The following is a 17,009-nucleotide window of genomic DNA, read 5'->3' on the forward strand; positions in this document are numbered from 1 at the left end:
AAAATGTGGGCTACATGCATCTGGTTTCTAAGCCTAAGTACAAAGGAGGCTAGATATGCAAGCATCATAAATACTTGCCATTTGAACTTCTATATAAGACAGTTGACTCTCCCTCTTCCCAAGGGGTTTTAGATGGGGAATTCCCTGTGTATAGGAAGATGGTCTGTATGATAGACAAACAAGAAGAAAGGCAAATATTCAATATAAATTGTTAACATTTACCAAGTTCTTATCATTGCCAGGCACTCTTATGAGCTTTCTATCTGTTAATTTATTTAGTTCTTACATTACTCCATTTTCCCCATTTTTGGAGAGGAAACTAAAATACAGTGAGTTTAAATAGCTTATCTGAAGTCACAGCTAATAAGTACCAGGAAAAAATTCTATTTCAGGTCTGTCAGATGCTAAATCCACCCTCTTAGCTGTTATGGACATTGTTTATAATTGCATAATAAACTTCTCACAAGGTCCAAAAGTATATTGTAATTTTGACATATAATATTGTTTTTTTTTGGAGAAAACTGATAAGGTGCTAAAGAAAACTCATATGAAAGAAGAAGAATATAAGATTGTGATTGAATTTAAAGCCTGACGCATTCGATTAAGATGGTTGCCATAGGCATAAAATTTCTTAGGATTGTGAAATTGGGTCAGAAGTCTCTAGCTGCAAAATTAGACTTTAGAATATATTGTAAACCTCTGAGAAGACCTCAGCAGACATTTTTTTCTGCTTTAGTACAAGTAGTAAATATTCTGCTTTCTGGATAACATCAGCAGAGACAATAAAGAAAGTGATATTGCCAGAGGTACTTTTCCCTTTACTGGACAACAAAATAGCAAAATAATAGATTCTGACACTGATAGAAGCTATATGTTATAGCGGAATACTTACTTTCACAACAATTTTTTAACTTAATTTTGTCTTTGTTTATGAGTGTTTTTATATTTTAGATTGATGGTTTTGTTTATATGCATTTTGAGGTAGCTTGGTCAAAAAATTAGAATAAAAAGACTGACATAAGGTTATAGATTTGTATTACTTGTCAGATATAATGGTCTCAGTCCTGCTCAATATAGGACATGAAACATAATAGGTTTAATTGTTTATTGATTGAAGAATGCCAGTACTTTGACTCATCACTAATTATCTATCTACACTAGTCTTATCAGGTTTTCCAAGTCTCTTTTCCACTTCATTCAAGCTTAAACTTTTCTTGCCCCTTTATCTCCAGTTAATTTCCTCTTGTAGTTTATTAAAACAAGAAAGAGCATCTAACATGAACTCTCAACATTCTTCTCCATTTCAATTTTTTCCCTTTTTCTTCTTCTTCTTGTTCTTCTTCTTCCCCCTCCCCCCAATTTATAGAACAGGAAAGTGAGGCACAGAGTGGATAAGCAACTTATCCAAGGTCAGACTACCAAGGCATAGATAGAATTTAAACTCAGGTGGTCTGACAGCTGGGTCAAGAATCTTTGCCACTTCACATGTTAACTCCAACTTTTCTGGGAATGGTTTGAAAGATAAATTATAAATGGAAACCCCAAAGCAACAGAACTCTATAAGAGGTAATACCAAATGACCAGACAACAGATGATAAAATTCTATGATTACAAAGAAAGGAATTGGGATGAATAGTTGAGACCCACTTTTGCAGTAAAAAGCATAGAAGCTTGATGAACAACTAAATGAAAGATAAGAGGTAGAGGGTAGATTTAAGGACAATTCCAAACTTTCTTACATGGATATCCATGTTAGTGGTGTTACTGAGATAGTGAATTTGAAAGAATACGTTTGCATCCATAAACAATAACGAGTTCTTTTAATATTAATTAATCCATGCATCCTACTAACAGGAGCAAGCAGAATCCTAGTTTTCAGAAATGAAAAGGTGAGAGGTAGATTGGTGGTCATGGTGATGATGTTGAGCTTCAATCTACCGAAAGAGCAATCCTTACTCTTTCTTCCCTTATGGTTAAACCGGATCTAGAGCAAAGTTAATGGAGGTACTGACTGTGAGAAAAGAAAAATTGCAGAGCCTGAAGAACCAGTCCAACCCTGACATCAGTTTAATACTCTAAAATAATACCATTAAAGATGTATGTGTCCTTTAGCAATTCCACAGAAAACAAGATCCATTTTACTTCATGTCTGTTGTTCCAGACAAGATTCTTGGTTCAATATCTGGAACTAACATTTCTATTATAAGCAGAACAAAGAATATATTGAAAGGCCATTGTATAGCCTTTCATATATTTGAAATTTATGCTACCAAAAAATTTCTACTTAAAATCATCAAAAAACATCAGAACGAGGGCAATAGTAGTCATTTATGCCAACCTATCAAAGACATTCCATGTCTTTCTCATAAGTGAACACTTCTGAAATCTATTGACCTCAAGCAATCTGAAGAATTACTTTCTAAAGTTTTCCAAATGTAATGCTATCCTCCCACGTTATAAAAAAAAGAACCCTGAGTATTCCTTTATTCATTTAATTCTTCACATTTCAGGCAATCAAACTAATCTCTAAACTTAAAGTAAGAAACTGACTATAATTTACACAACTGATGTTAGAAGTAACTGCCATGGAAACAACGTAGGAGGGACACAACTCTTGAAATAGACAGTGTAAATAAAATATACCATTCTTTGCCTTAAGATTCATTAATCATCTTTGTTTTGTTCATTTGATTGTTTGTTTAGTTTTTTAAGATCAGAGTTAAGAAATAGGCTATTGTCTGCATCCCTTACTAGTACGAAATAATCTTACCAGCAGTACTTCAAATATCACTGGATTATGATTCCATCTGTCTATGAAAAATACTCAACATCCCCACCCAGTTGCCCACCTCTTGTTGTTTGTCTCATACATGCTCACAAATAATTTTCAGGTCTTAGTCCAACATTTCCCTGAAGTTTGCTGTCTACCACGGCTCTCTGAGTGGGCCCCCTCACGCTGCTTCTGCTGTCTGTGACCTTCATGAAAGTATTATTTCAGGATAAGGGTAGCTTCTCTTGTTGCTTATAAAGCTACAGAACCACTAGAGAACAAAATGATACTGCATTTACTTCACTCTTCACTGTGTCTGCTTCATGCTGTGTTGCTCTGAAAAATGAACAAGTGGAATGTGCCTCTCTAGATACATTTTAAACCAAAGCACTGAACTGCTTTGCCAGAGCCACCCTTGGTTTGTGGGGTATTTCATAAGAAGAGTCCATAGGTCTATCTCTGCACGGCTTCACACTACCACCCAACCAGGCACAAACCACCTATAAGTCATTTCTCCTTCATGTAAATAAATTAATGAATGGCCTGACTTGGCAATAATTCATTTAACATATAGTACACAGTATCTTGACTATTGGATTGTTGGCTGAGCCTGCTTTTCTGGAGGATTTTAAGAAATGTTAGAACCATACCTTTCCGGAAAATGTTAAGTATGCTTTAGCCTGAAGATAGTATAGTATTGAGGTGTCCTTCCTAGCACTCTTTTCAATGCTAAATGATGTTTCCTATATCCCTAATCCTTCTAATTCTTTCCTCCAAGACAGTCATATACAAATCCATGTTTATTTGTTCTGTATAGTTGTTACATGTGGTTTAAAATGTATTTTTAAAAAACTGAAGAATTTTGGCTCTAAAACTTTAAAAGATCTGGAGCAAATCCTTATATCTTATTCATTTGAACTGTAAACAGAATTGCTTTTTTCAGTCCCTACAGAACTTAAAGTATCTGTCAACTTTTAACACAAACCAGCCTTAACTTGTACTGCAATATTCGCCTAGTGTTCTCAAGTTTGTTCCAACTGGAGCTTTGCCTCAGCTCACCTGAAGTGATTTGCTAAAACCAAATAGACAGAAAAAAGAATGTTAACTCTTTTTTCCCTCTTCGGACACAGTTGTCAGTCCTGGAAGTCAATTTGAAAAAAAGCGGTGTGGTTATTGCTAGCATCAGAGAAATGGGAGATAGAAAACCATCTACAACTTTGATGTAGCATTTTTAAATCGTTCATTATTTAATCAGATCTATAAAGGCAGTATTTCTCATGCTTCCAGATGAAAAAGTGTCTGAACTGTGCATGATGGAACCACATGACAAGTGTCTTCCAGATGCCATCGAGAGCAAGCTACTGGGAGGTATATTTTCAAAACAAGCGTTCAGTTCCCATATCTGACAATGCTCTTGGTTGGGACACATTACTCAATACTCACAGGCACAGTCATTTAAGACACCTGGATCTCCAGATCCATAAACTTCAACAAAATCTACATAGAAAAGTAAATAAGATTTCTGGGAATAGAGGTTCTATTTAAGGAAAAAAAAAGTTAAGGGATTACTGTAATAACTGTAGATATGTTCTTCACATGTGCTTTTATTTATTTCTACAAGTAATGTAAGATGTATAGTTATATTTAGAAAATCCCCAAGATTAGTTTTTATGATTTTTGTCATTCTTTTTGATGACTTTGATCAAAGTGCCTGCAGTGGATCTGCCGGTCACCTAGTCAGCATCTATTGGCTCCTTTATCTTTCCTAAAGGCTTTTTTAATTTCAGTTTGGGTATCTACCATTTCACTATGCAGCCCATATGTTCTGGGGAAAGTTAAATTTGATAGAGTAGCATCTGATTGACCTAAGCCAATCAGCACATTTCCATTCTCTTGCATAGAGATTGGTTCAGACATATGTGACCTTAGCCAATCCAAGCAGAAACTTAATTTTTTTGTTGTTTCTGGGTTTTTGGGGGGTTTTTTGGCTGTGCCATGCAGCATGCGGCATCTTCGTTCTCCAACCAGGGACCGAACTCGTGCCCCCTGCATTGGAAGCAAGGAGTCTTAACCACAGAACCACAAGAGAAGTCCCAGAAACCAAATTTTAAAAAGTAAATTTTAGGACTCTGGCTTAGAACCCTAAGAAAGAAACACTCCTATTTCTGGAGGATGTGTGTTTATAAAGACTGGAACTGCTGGAGCTATTTTGTTAATATGAGGAAACTTCTAAGGTGAACTTGACAATGGACGGAAGAAGGAAAAAATAGGGGTCTTTAAAGATATCTTTAAGTTGCTGAATCAAAATGAATTCAGCATGCTTCCAGATTTATATATTTATGAAAGCCAATACATCCTCTTTAATATTTAAACCACATTCACTGGGATTTTTTTTTTAGTTACATGAAACATTAAAAAAATACAAAACTACAGTATCATATAGTGTGGTATAGTATAGTATAGACAAGACAAGATATATTAGCTATGGAAATGAATTGCTGATCTCTAGAAATTTCTTTTCCTGGAGGTTCTACTTTTAAAATATGGCATTAGGCACAAACGGCTTTAATCCTCTGTCATTGTTATGTGATAAAAGATAAAATAAATATCAGTTACTTTAATTACTTATCTTATATTTTTAAAATATTTCTGCAAATGGAAATAGTAATAATTTCTTTTAAACTTACATTAGAGTTGTTGAAAGCCCACATGATTTTTGCTTTACTTTGGAGATTACATATACCACCTGCTTCACTAGTGATGGAAAGAGCAGATGGAGATGTTAATATGTTAAAATATTTTAGAATTTGACTAGAGGCAAATCCTAACATTTAGGAATTTTTTTCTCCAAAATCTCACCCAAATTTTTAACTTATTGTGTGTTTTGATAAAGAGATGAACTTCTTAATATTAAAACCTTATTTCTCAAAAGTCAATAATAAATTACTTTAAAAAATCAATAATTACAAAAGATAAATATCAAATATTTAAAATATTTAATTTACTGTTATTCTTAGGAATGTCATACATTAAATTATGTAACTATGTCATATTTTAAAGTATGAGAATGTACATTGTATCATGATTGACAATATTAAATTACATAAATATCAAGAGGTTTGATACTTATAAACGCTTAAATCTTTTAATAGATATTTTAAATGTTTATAATTCGAGCTGTTTGTACTAATAACAATAATAATTTAAATTTTTAAATTGCTGCTTAATCAGGAATACATTCTCATATATTCCTCATAATAATTCCTGAAGGTTATTATTCCTTATTTACAAATTAAGAAGCTAAGGTTTATAGAAGTTCAAGGTAAACAGCTGGCAAACAGAGAGCCAAGGCTGAAATCCACGGAATCCAACTTCAAGCCTATGGGATTACTCACTGAATGATTCTTCCCAGGATATCAGAACTTTTTCAATTTAAAGTTTAGCAATATAAAAAATTTTTAATTACTACAAATATATAAGAGACAGATGATAGGCAACTAAAGAATAGATTTAAATCTAGAAATTTTAAAAGGTAATTATTTTCAGTAGTGATGTATATTTTGTGCAAATGATACACCAAGGAAATAATGAGTTACAAAGTTTGTATGTTCACGTAGATTAAACCTACAAATATTTGTCTGAGGGGATGAAGTTTTAGAAACTACTTAAAAGATGAATTTTCTTGTTAGTCATAATATACTGCATTTTAGAAAGCCAAGAATCTATGCAGAGATGGGTGTAAAGTGATCAGATAGTGGATTTCTTATTTACAAGTGTTCCAATTATTTTGATAAATGATGTGAAAATAGTTTAAAAACTATTTGTAGTTTTTGTTGTTTTGTGTTCATAAGTACTTGGTGACTTCCTATCATTCTACCAGGACTCATCTACCTTATCACTTAATACATTTCATGCTCACAGAGTGTCCTAAAAATACTATCCAATTATGTTGAATCCAAGTAACATCCAGCTACCTTAGCAGTTTCTGAAATTATACAACTCTTTCCAAAGACAGAAAGATTTTGTCACCCCAGGAATACTGCCAAGATTTTACCTTCAAAGCCTTCTCAAAGAAATAGATTCCAGTAGGGTATATTCACTGCACAGATTGAAAAAAATATCTTACATCAGCTATGGAATTACCATGACTCTGAGTACAAGCTTAGGAAAAACTTAGGCCACCATTAAATAAATTGGTCAATTGATCAAAATTGATTTTTGATAAAATGTAAGTTTGTGACACCCAGTGATCTTTCTCTCTGCCTGAGCCTCCACTTTTGGTAAATGACCTAGCTCATGATTGTTTACTGTTCTTTATAGCTCTGTGATTTTTTGCATATGTTACTTAGTCTTCTCCATAATTTGATTTCAAATGCAAAATATAAACTTTATTTCATAACAATAGTGCTGACATACAAATATTCTTGTTCGTAGATAATGTTAGAATGGCTGTTCTAACTATAATCTCGGGCACTCTGCAGCCTCTATGCTGGTGATTTGCTATTTCCCCTGGACCTCTCCTCTCCCCATCTATTCTCTTTCTCTGCTAGTCCCAGTAGACCACATCACTCAAGTTCCCTCATTGTTTGACTTCCTGTAGGATTTGGACAAAGGAAAGCACCATCAAAATAGAGAGCAGGAGAGAAACTAAGATGTTTTATTCTAACCACTTCTTTACTTCCTTACTTTGGGCCATGTTTCTGTCACCTCCCACTGTGTGTCACTTCCTTCATGATTTCTCTACTTGCTGGGCTCCATCCAGTACCAGGAATTCCTTACTTGGACCCTTCAGACCTAGGGATGGTAATGGCTAGGCTCTGAGAATCTCAATATACCTTGTCTGTTTCTTCAACCTTGCCCACACCTGGCTAAGTAGTTCTTTTTAGAAGAACCTTCTATTTAGTCATTTGGGGTAAAATTGTTTCCGGATAAGACCATTTGGTCTCCAAAACAGTTCTCTCCAGTATTCCTATGGATAGCTTGATTTCCTTCTGCTATTGCACTTTCACTTTTCAGTTGCCTCCTAGACCACAAGCTCCACTGAAGTACAGATTTGTCTTTCTTACTCAGTCCTGTATTTTAAGCTCTCAGAAAGTACCTTGAACACAAAGTCCAGTAAATGTTTGTTGAAGAATGGATGGAAGTTGCTGCTAAAGATCAAGAAAGAACCTGCTTGCTGCTGTGATTAAAATTGTCCTCATTTTACCACTTGCATCAAGAAAATCTAAATTATATTTCGTCCAAATTGGAATTAGTTTATGTTTGAGTTATACAGTAGTTCAACTTCATTATAGATTAAATAGACTCTTTGAATTTTTCTAGGAAACTGATCTTCTGCCAAAATATTGTTTCTTAAAGATTATGCATCATAATTTGCAAATAGACAAATTTACAAATAAACATGTAAAAATAACCTTCAAAATTGAAGACAAAATAAGCTTTCTTTATTCCTTTTGCTCCCACTATAGTCCTGGAAATGAAGCCTCTTATAGAGGCTGATAGAGGGGCTGATTGTGGGGAAAAGAAAAGATGATGTTTTAGATACAAACTCAGGGAGAACAATTTTAAAGTTGTATCTTCAAAGGTATGTTTTCTTGTAACAACTGTGAGCGTCTTCAATGGGATGAAATGTGTCCACCTAAAATTCATATTTTGAATTCCCAATCCCCAGTACCCCAGAATGTAACCATATTAGGGGACAGGCCTTCAAAAAAGTGGTTTTGTTGAAACGAGGCTTAGAGGGTGGTACCCTAATCCAATATGACTGGTGTCTTTATAAGAACCAGGAATGATCAGGTACTGAGAAAAGGCCATGTGAGGATGCAGTGTGAAGAAGGCCATCTGCAGGGCAAGAAGAGAGGACTCACAAGAAACCAACCTTTCTAACACCTTGATCTTGGACTTCCAGCCTCCAGAACTGTGAGAAATAATTTTTGTTGTTTAAGTTGTGATATTTTTTATGGCAGCCCTAGTGAACTTAGTATCTCAATCTACTATGTATAAGATCTTCAAGGCTACCTTGCTTTTCAGATTTACTGAGGTGGCTTTAAGTTTGATCTATCACATTTTATTTTAGGTCAAATTGTCTTAAGCTGTTAAAGAAAATACTAATTCATTCCCTATAGAAAAAACATTGAGTGATGTAACCATAATGTGGAAACATGAAATTGCAAGTAGAAACTAAACACTGACAATTATTTTGCAATATGAAGTGAACATGGATACCTCAGGATAATTCCCTCCAGTAAAGAAAATGTAACTTCTCTACCTTTTTATTCCCAGATTTTACCACATAGTACTCAAATTTTTATAGAATGGTTGAATTGATAACTGAATAAATTCATATCATATTTCATAGTAGAGGTTCTTAAAGTGTGGTCCCTGGGCCATCAGTTTCAATGCCACCCAAGAACATCTTAGGAACAATCCTGAATCCAACTCTAGACTTATTGAATCAGAAGCTCTGGGGCCCTGCAATCTGAGTTTTAAAGGCCTTCAAGAGATTCTGATACAGGTTAACATTTCAGAACCACTGCTGTCACCACATAAATCCAAGTGTCTCAACAATAAATGAATGACTTTGAAAATGTGTGTGGGGAGAAAGCATTCCTTATCTTATAAACAAATTGAATTATTTCCTCCAGATATTATTTTAATAACAATTGATGTTTATTAAAATGGAAAGTGTTTTGTTAATTATTTGGATTCCAAATCTTGTAATATTGCAAATAACTCATTAGTATAATATTAAATATTGACAATATAGTAATAAATTATAACTTCTTAAAAATCTAAATTGTAAGTAACATTTAAAATATTTATGATGGTCTTTCAAAAACTACACAACGTAATATGTCATACTTATACAGTGTACCATTAGAGCATTTGTCAAACATTAGCAGTACTCCTAGTTCATCCAGTATTTCTCACCTAACAATTACATGGTAGGAAAGACTTAAACGAAACATGAATCCCTAATGTTTTCATGTCACCTGTAATTTGATGAATGATTCTCAACAAATTAAGAACTTTTATAAATCTTCAAATAAAATAGTAAAAAGGAATTATCTCTCACAAAGGTATTATCTTTTGCTGCTCTTTATTTTCTTCATCTCCAAGTGAAGCAATGATTTTTAACTGACTTAGATTTGTCAAAAGAAGTACATTAGAACCCACTTCAAAACAAACACTTCTAAGAATCTTTCACATATGTAAACAGCCTCCCTGTAATCAAGTTTCACTACTATTTTCTCAGCATGGGAATGTTTTCATTTCATAGTACACTGTTCAAAGGGAGCAGAAAAAAGAAAACCAAAAGAAGTATCTTTGTTACTCACAGAATTTAGAACCAGTGAAAAATCCACTACCTAATCTGCTTGTAGTCATAATAAATTACATTAAATAGCAAATACTGTATTTACCTCAATGATAAAATGTTTTAAACTTGCTCGCTCTTTAATTATAGCTTTTGCACTCATTTGTGTTACAAAAGGCTACTGTATTTTTGTAACACAGAGTGAGAATTGAGAATTCTCATGTGGTTTTTTAAGGTCACTATGTCATCACTGAATAATTACTAGCCCCAGGTTTGACCCTTAGTTGGCCAGCCAGTTTTGTGGACAAGAAGACTGTGATTAATTGGAGTCTAGTGGAGTATCTAATAACTACAGTAAAATTTTAAAGTAATCATGAAGGAAAATAATATTTCAAGGTTTCTATAACAACTGTAATATAATATGGACATAAAAATTTCTATTTATGACAAATAGAAATAAAAATCTATATAGTAGTGCTAAATACTTCTGTGGTTTGCTGCCCATATTCAACATGAAAGAAATGCTAAATTTCTGTTAAACATTAGGGAATATAAAGATGTCTTTTTCCTAACCCATGTCATAGAATCCCTGAATTCTATAGATCTGAGAGCCTCAGGTTAAGAACTCTGGTGTGGAGGAGTATTACAGAATGCCATGAAGTTATCATCAGTCAAAGGCAAAGTATGGGAAATTCCACGGGACATAACATCCAGTTACTTCAACAAATATTGTGTGTGTGTGCGTATATATATATGAGTTTTAAAAAGACAAATATAACAGATTTTTTTTAACTTAAGGGACATTAAACCAAATGCAATGTTAAGATTGTAATTCAGATAAACCAATTATAAAACACATTTGGAAAATGTCAGGTAAAAATGAACGTGGACTGGGTAGTCAACTGAGTTTATTTTGCTAAGTATAACAATGGTATTATGATTAGGTTTAAAAATTCTTATTTCATATACATATATATTGAAGTTATTGTGGATAAAAATTAATATGTTACCTTGACTTTGTTTTAAAATACACAAAGAAAAAAGAGAGAAGGTATTGATGAAATAAGAGTAGCAGAATATCAGTAGGGATTTTTCTTGAATTTTATTTATTTTTTTATAGATCAGGTTCTTATTAGTCATCCATTTTATACACGTCAGTGTATACATGTCAATCCCAATCTCCCAATTCATCCCACCACCACCCCCACCTGCCGCTGCTTTCCCCCCTTGGTGTCCATACGTTTGTTCTCTACATCTGTGTCTCAATTTCTGCCCTGCAAACCGGTTCATCGGTAGCATTTTTCTAGGTTCCACATGTATGCGTAAATATATGATATTTGTTTTTTTCTTTCTGACTTACTTCACTCTGTATGACAGTCTCTAGATCCATCCACGTCTCTACAAATGACCCAATTTCGTTCCTTTTTATGGCTGAGTAATATTCCATTGTATATATGTACCACATCTTCTTTATCCATTCGTCTGTCGATGGGCATTTAGGTTGCTTCCATGTCCTGGCTATTGTAAATAGTGCTGCAATGAACACTGGGGTTCATGTGTCTTTCTGAATTATGGTTTTCTCTGGGTATATGCCCAGTAGTGGGATTGCTGGGTCATATGGTAATTCTATTTTTAGTTTTTTGAGGAAGCTCCATACTGTTCTCCATAGTGGCTGTATCAATTTACATTTCCACCAACAGTGCAAGAGGGTTCCCTTTTCTCCACAACCTCTCCAGCATTTGTTGTTTGTAGATTTTCTGATGATGCCCATTCTAACTGGTGTGAGGTGATACCTCATTGTAATTTTGATTTGCATTTCTCTAATAATTAGTGATGTTGAGCAGCTTTTCATGTGCTTCTTGGCCATCTGTACGTCTTCTTTGGAGAAATGTCTATTTAGGTCTTCTTCTGCCCATTTTTGGATTGGGTTGTTTGTTTTTTTAATATTGAGCTGCATGAGCTGTTTATATATTTTGGAGATTAATTCTTTGTCCACTGATTCGTTTGCAAATATTTTCTCCCATTCTGAGGGTTGTCTTTTTGTCTTGTTTATGGTTTCCTTTGCTGTGCAAAAGCTTTTAAGTGTCATTAGGTCCCATTTGCTTATTTTTGTTTTTATTTCCATTACTCTAGGAGATGGATCAAAAAAGATCTTGCTGTGATTTATGTCAAAGAGTGTTCTTCCTATGATTTCCTCTAAGAGTTTTATAGTGCCCAGTCTTACATTTAGGTCTCTAATGCATTTTGAGTTTATTTTTGTGTATGGTATTAGGGAGTGTTCTAATTTCATTCTTTTACATGTAGCTGTCCAGTTTTCCCAGCACTACTTAATGAAGAGACTGTCCTTTTCCCATTATATATCCTTGCCTCCTTTGTCATAGATTAGTTGACCACAGGTGTGTGGGTTTATCTCTGGGCTTTCAATCTTGTTCCATTGATCTATATTTCTGTTTTTGTGCCAGTACCATATTGTCTTTTTTTTTTTTTTTTTTTGTGGTACACAGGCCTCTCACCGTTGTGGCCTCTCCCGTTGCAGAGCACAGGCTCCGGACGCACAGGCTCAGCGGCCATGGCTCACGGGCCCAGCCGCTCCGTGGCATGTGGGATCCTCCCAGACCAGGGCACGAACCCATGTCCCCTGCATTGGCAGGCGGACTCTCAACCACTGCGCCACCAGGCAAGCCCCCATATTGTCTTGATTACTGTAGCTTTGTAGTATAGTCTGAAGTCAGAGAGTCTGATTCTTCCAGCTCCGTTTTTGTCCCTCAAGACTGCTTTGGCTATTCAGGGTCTTTTTTGTCTCCATACAAATTTTAAGATTTTTTGTTCTCATTCTATAAAAAATGCCACTGGTAATTTGATAGGGATTGCATTGAATCCCTAGTTTTTAAAGCTGGATCCATGGGGTTCTATTACACCATCCATTATAATTTTGTTGATTTTAGAATTTCCTTAATAAATAGATGCTAAATGATGAAAAATTGTCAGAAGCCCTTAAGATGAAAGAAATTTAACCTAACTTGATAGGAAATGGAGCTCCTAGAGGGGTTACATCCAACACATCCTTCCACACCTCCCATCCACTAGACCCAACTTTTTATTGCAGCTGCTGTTGCAGCTACCAGCTGTGCAGAGGTTGACACCTGCATCTTACTTCAGCTCATCCTCTTCTCTCTCATTTTCTAGCAAAAGGATGATTCTCTATCCCACAGTTGAATTTTCAGTAGGAGTCTATTCAGCCATTCTGATACACAGGCAAATCTGGTAATGTAAGGGAGTTAACACCCCAAAGGCATCCCTTGACCAGTGAGAGACTGGGGATGATGAAAATTACTCCACTTTTCCATTTCTCCAGGAGACAATTCTGCAGCCTCCCCACTGGTCTTTAGTGGAACTTAGTCCCAGTAGTTCTCAGTGGTCATCCTAACTACCTTTGGATTATCTGTTTCACTCTGTCAACTGCCCCATCCTTGTTCCCTAGAATAATTTAGTAAAATAAGCCGTCTGGACATAAGTTCTTGTCTCAAGCTCTGCTTCATAGGGAACTTAAGGAGTAAAAGGGTAATTAGATTATAAACTATGGTGAATTTTTTAAGCATTAAACAAAGCAGTTAAAATATTATGTCAGTTAAGTGCCCTGGGAAGTCATCTCTGAAATAAAAGGCTTTGTTGAGCTATAATGCCTATAAAAGATAAAAGCTGGAGGAAGCAGAATCTTGTAGAGAAAGACTTGAGGTCATGATAGTGAAAATCTGACACTTATGAAAGGAAAAGGAAGCTATAAGAAAGATTGGACAAGGAGATATTCTAACAGTGATGTAGGTTTAACAAAATCTCAGCCAACCAATTGGGAGCTCTGAAGTAAAGACTGTCTCATAGTAGAGTTCTGTATGTATTGAACAGATATGCCAGGACCAGCACCTGTAGTGGGCTCAGTCATGACTATGGGCTGGCTGGGAACAGCATGGATTGTCTCAAAGGCTAAGACAGAGACTGCAATTCTTCCAGCTGTAGATTATGAGATCACTGTATTAACTACAGTTGAACAAAATGTATTGATACTTTCTTGGAGGAAGATTCAAACAGCCCACCTCCATGGCTGCCAAAGGTACATTAAAAAAAATAATAATTCATATATTTGATTACCTCTCTTTTTTCTAACCTTAGTGAAAAGGACTATATGAAGCTGAAGTTAAAATGCAGTAATCATTGAGAAATATAATTATACATTGTTAGTCACTTGTGCTGAAATCAGTGAAGAAAATTTCACCAACTCTGTGATCTTGCAAAGCAGTCTGTGGCTGTGTTCAGAGATGAGTGAGAAAAAGAAGTTTGAATTAATATTCTAAAGGTAGACATGAGGGATGTGCACTCAGAGTCCTGCAGGAGCTTCTCAATGGTAGTGGAAACAGTCACCACAGTAAAAGATTACAAGGGCTCCCAGAGAATGGGAAATTGAAAACATAAGTACATGAACCATATCAGCACCAATGTATTTCTCAGACTGTGATCCTCCTTTCAAAAAGTCTCTTTTCTGGCCACTTTGAATCCATAAACAGGAAGTCGGCTATTAACAAGGCAATGTGATTATACATTAAAAAGAAGGACCAATCCATAACTATTGAAGAGTTAAGTATTAACAGTTACAAAGCATGTGTAAGTGCACCACAAAAAAGTCTAGACATAAACCTCACATCATCCCATTTGCCATTGCAAAAAACCAACAATCAAAACCAGTACTACATGTCTATCATATTGAATCTTTTTCCTTTTAGAGTTCTGCCTCACCTTATCATATTTAATCAACTTTAAATAACACTTAGGAAGCATATAACTGGTCACTCTTTTTTTTTTTTTTTTTTGTGCGGGCCTCTCACTGTCGTGGCCTCTCTTGTTGCGGAGCACAGGCTCCAGATGCGCAGGCTCAGTAGTTGTGGCTCACGGGCCCAGTTGCTCCACGGCATGTGGGATCCTCCCAGACCAGGGCTCGAACCCGTGTCCCCCGCATTGGCAGGCAGATTCTCAACCACTGCGCCACCAGGGAAGCCCTATAACTGGTCACTCTTAAATTGATCTCACCAAGTATTTCCAAACAGTCTTTCTAGTATTAATTTCTAACGCTATTCAATTTCAAGATAAGAATCAGTTGAAAGGTATTGAGGGAGCACAGCTGAGGCATTAGACCTGAAGTGCTGCAGCAATGCCCATGGGAAAGGCTTCATTTGCTCACAACTCTCCATGGCTTTCGAGAGACTGCTTTTTGTCTTTGAGAAAGCTTATAACTGGAGAAGAGGACCCTTAGGCAATTTCTCATGGGAATAACAATCACAGATATTCTTAGAGAAAAAATGACTGTCTCTCCTTCCCTGTCACAACTCGGGGAGAAAACTTTTGTTATGGTCAGTAGAAGTAAAAGCACAGCTCTGTCTGAAGAACAAATGCAGAAAATATATCATCTTGCCTTTCCTAATATTATCAGTTACTCATTAGAAAACTACTACCATAATTCAGTTTATCAAATTTCCAATTAATTGTGTACATGATTCTCATTTGCTACTTAGGATAACTTAGAAAATTATTATTCAGAAAGTTCTGTAGTGCTCGCTTCGGCAGCACATATACTAAAATTGGAACGATACAGAGAATATTAGCATGGCCACTGCGCAAGGATGACACACAAATTCGTGAAGCGTTCCATATTTTTATGAACGGATAAAGAAGATGTGGCACATATATACAATGGAATATTACTCAGCCATAAAAAGAAATGAAATTGAGTTATTTGTAGTGAGGTGGGTAGACCTAGAGTCTGTCATACAGAGTGAAGTAAGTCAGAAAGAGAAAGACAAATATCATATGCTAACACATATATATGGAATCTAAGAAAAAAAAATGTCATGAAGAACCTAGGGGTAAGACGTGAATAAAGACACAGACCTACTAGAGAATGGACTTGAGGATATGGGGAGGGGGAAGGGTAAGCTGGGACAAAGTGAGAGAGTGGCATGGACATATATACACTACCAAACGTAAAATAGATAGCTAGTGGGAAGCAGCCGAATAGCACAGGGAGATCAGCTGGGTGGTTTGTGATCACCTAGAGGTGTGAGATAGGGAGGGTGGCAGGGAGGGAGACGCAAGAGGCAAGAGATATGGGAACATATGTATATGTATAACTGATTCACTTTGTTATAAAGCAGAAACTAACACACCATTGTAAAGCAATTATACTCCAATAAAGATGTTAAAAAAAAAAGCTCTGTAATAAGGATATTGAGAGGGATAACAATTTTATATCAGCAGTCCAATTTACTATACTGATTTTTTTTGTGCAATATTAATATCGTTCATAAATGTCCTAATGTTCTTGATTTTTTTATCTTTATAGAGCATAAAAAGAAAAGCTCAACCAAGCACTATTCCATTTTTTATTTATATAACAGCAAAATCTGTACATATCTAATAACTGGTTGACTAACCCAGAGACACTGGAGATAGGTCTATAATTAGTTGTTACATTTATATATAACAGAGCAAAATACAAGCAGCTATTTATGGTTACTGCTTCACCGATTCTGAGAATAAATTTGTAAAGTCATGTGTGCATGGTGTAACCATTCCGTTTTTGTTATGTTCAATAATATACACAGAACATTCCAGTGATTAGGGGATTGCCATATCACATTACCCCGTGATGAGCAACATCTCTTATTCAGTGATGAATTCAACAAATTCTTTCCATGTTTACCTCATGTCATTTTATAATTATAAATATCTCATAGATGCAGAGCCAAGCAAATCGTTGATGGCAGAAGGAAAATAGTAGAATGACAAAAGGCAGGTCATAAAGATGTCTGACAAGGAAGAGAAGTGGAAGAGGCACTTGCCAACACTGAATAATCTGCTAACCACTCCCTGTTAGGA

At 35.4% G+C, this 17,009-nt stretch overlaps 1 non-coding gene across 1 annotated transcript; it reads left to right on the forward strand.

Moving 5' to 3' along the window:
- The first annotated feature begins 15,682 nt into the window (after positions 1 to 15,682).
- LOC113613270 (U6 spliceosomal RNA) lies at positions 15,683 to 15,789 on the forward strand. Its single transcript, XR_003430146.1, has one exon. It is a non-coding gene; the product is annotated as a U6 spliceosomal RNA (small nuclear RNA).
- The last annotated feature ends 1,220 nt before the right edge of the window (positions 15,790 to 17,009 follow it).

This window comes from Aethalodelphis obliquidens, unplaced genomic scaffold (genome assembly GCF_003676395.1).
Source record: "Aethalodelphis obliquidens isolate GAN/ISIS:26980383/991018 unplaced genomic scaffold, ASM367639v1 scaffold3, whole genome shotgun sequence".
In the NCBI taxonomy this organism is placed as follows: domain Eukaryota; kingdom Metazoa; phylum Chordata; class Mammalia; order Artiodactyla; family Delphinidae; genus Aethalodelphis; species Aethalodelphis obliquidens.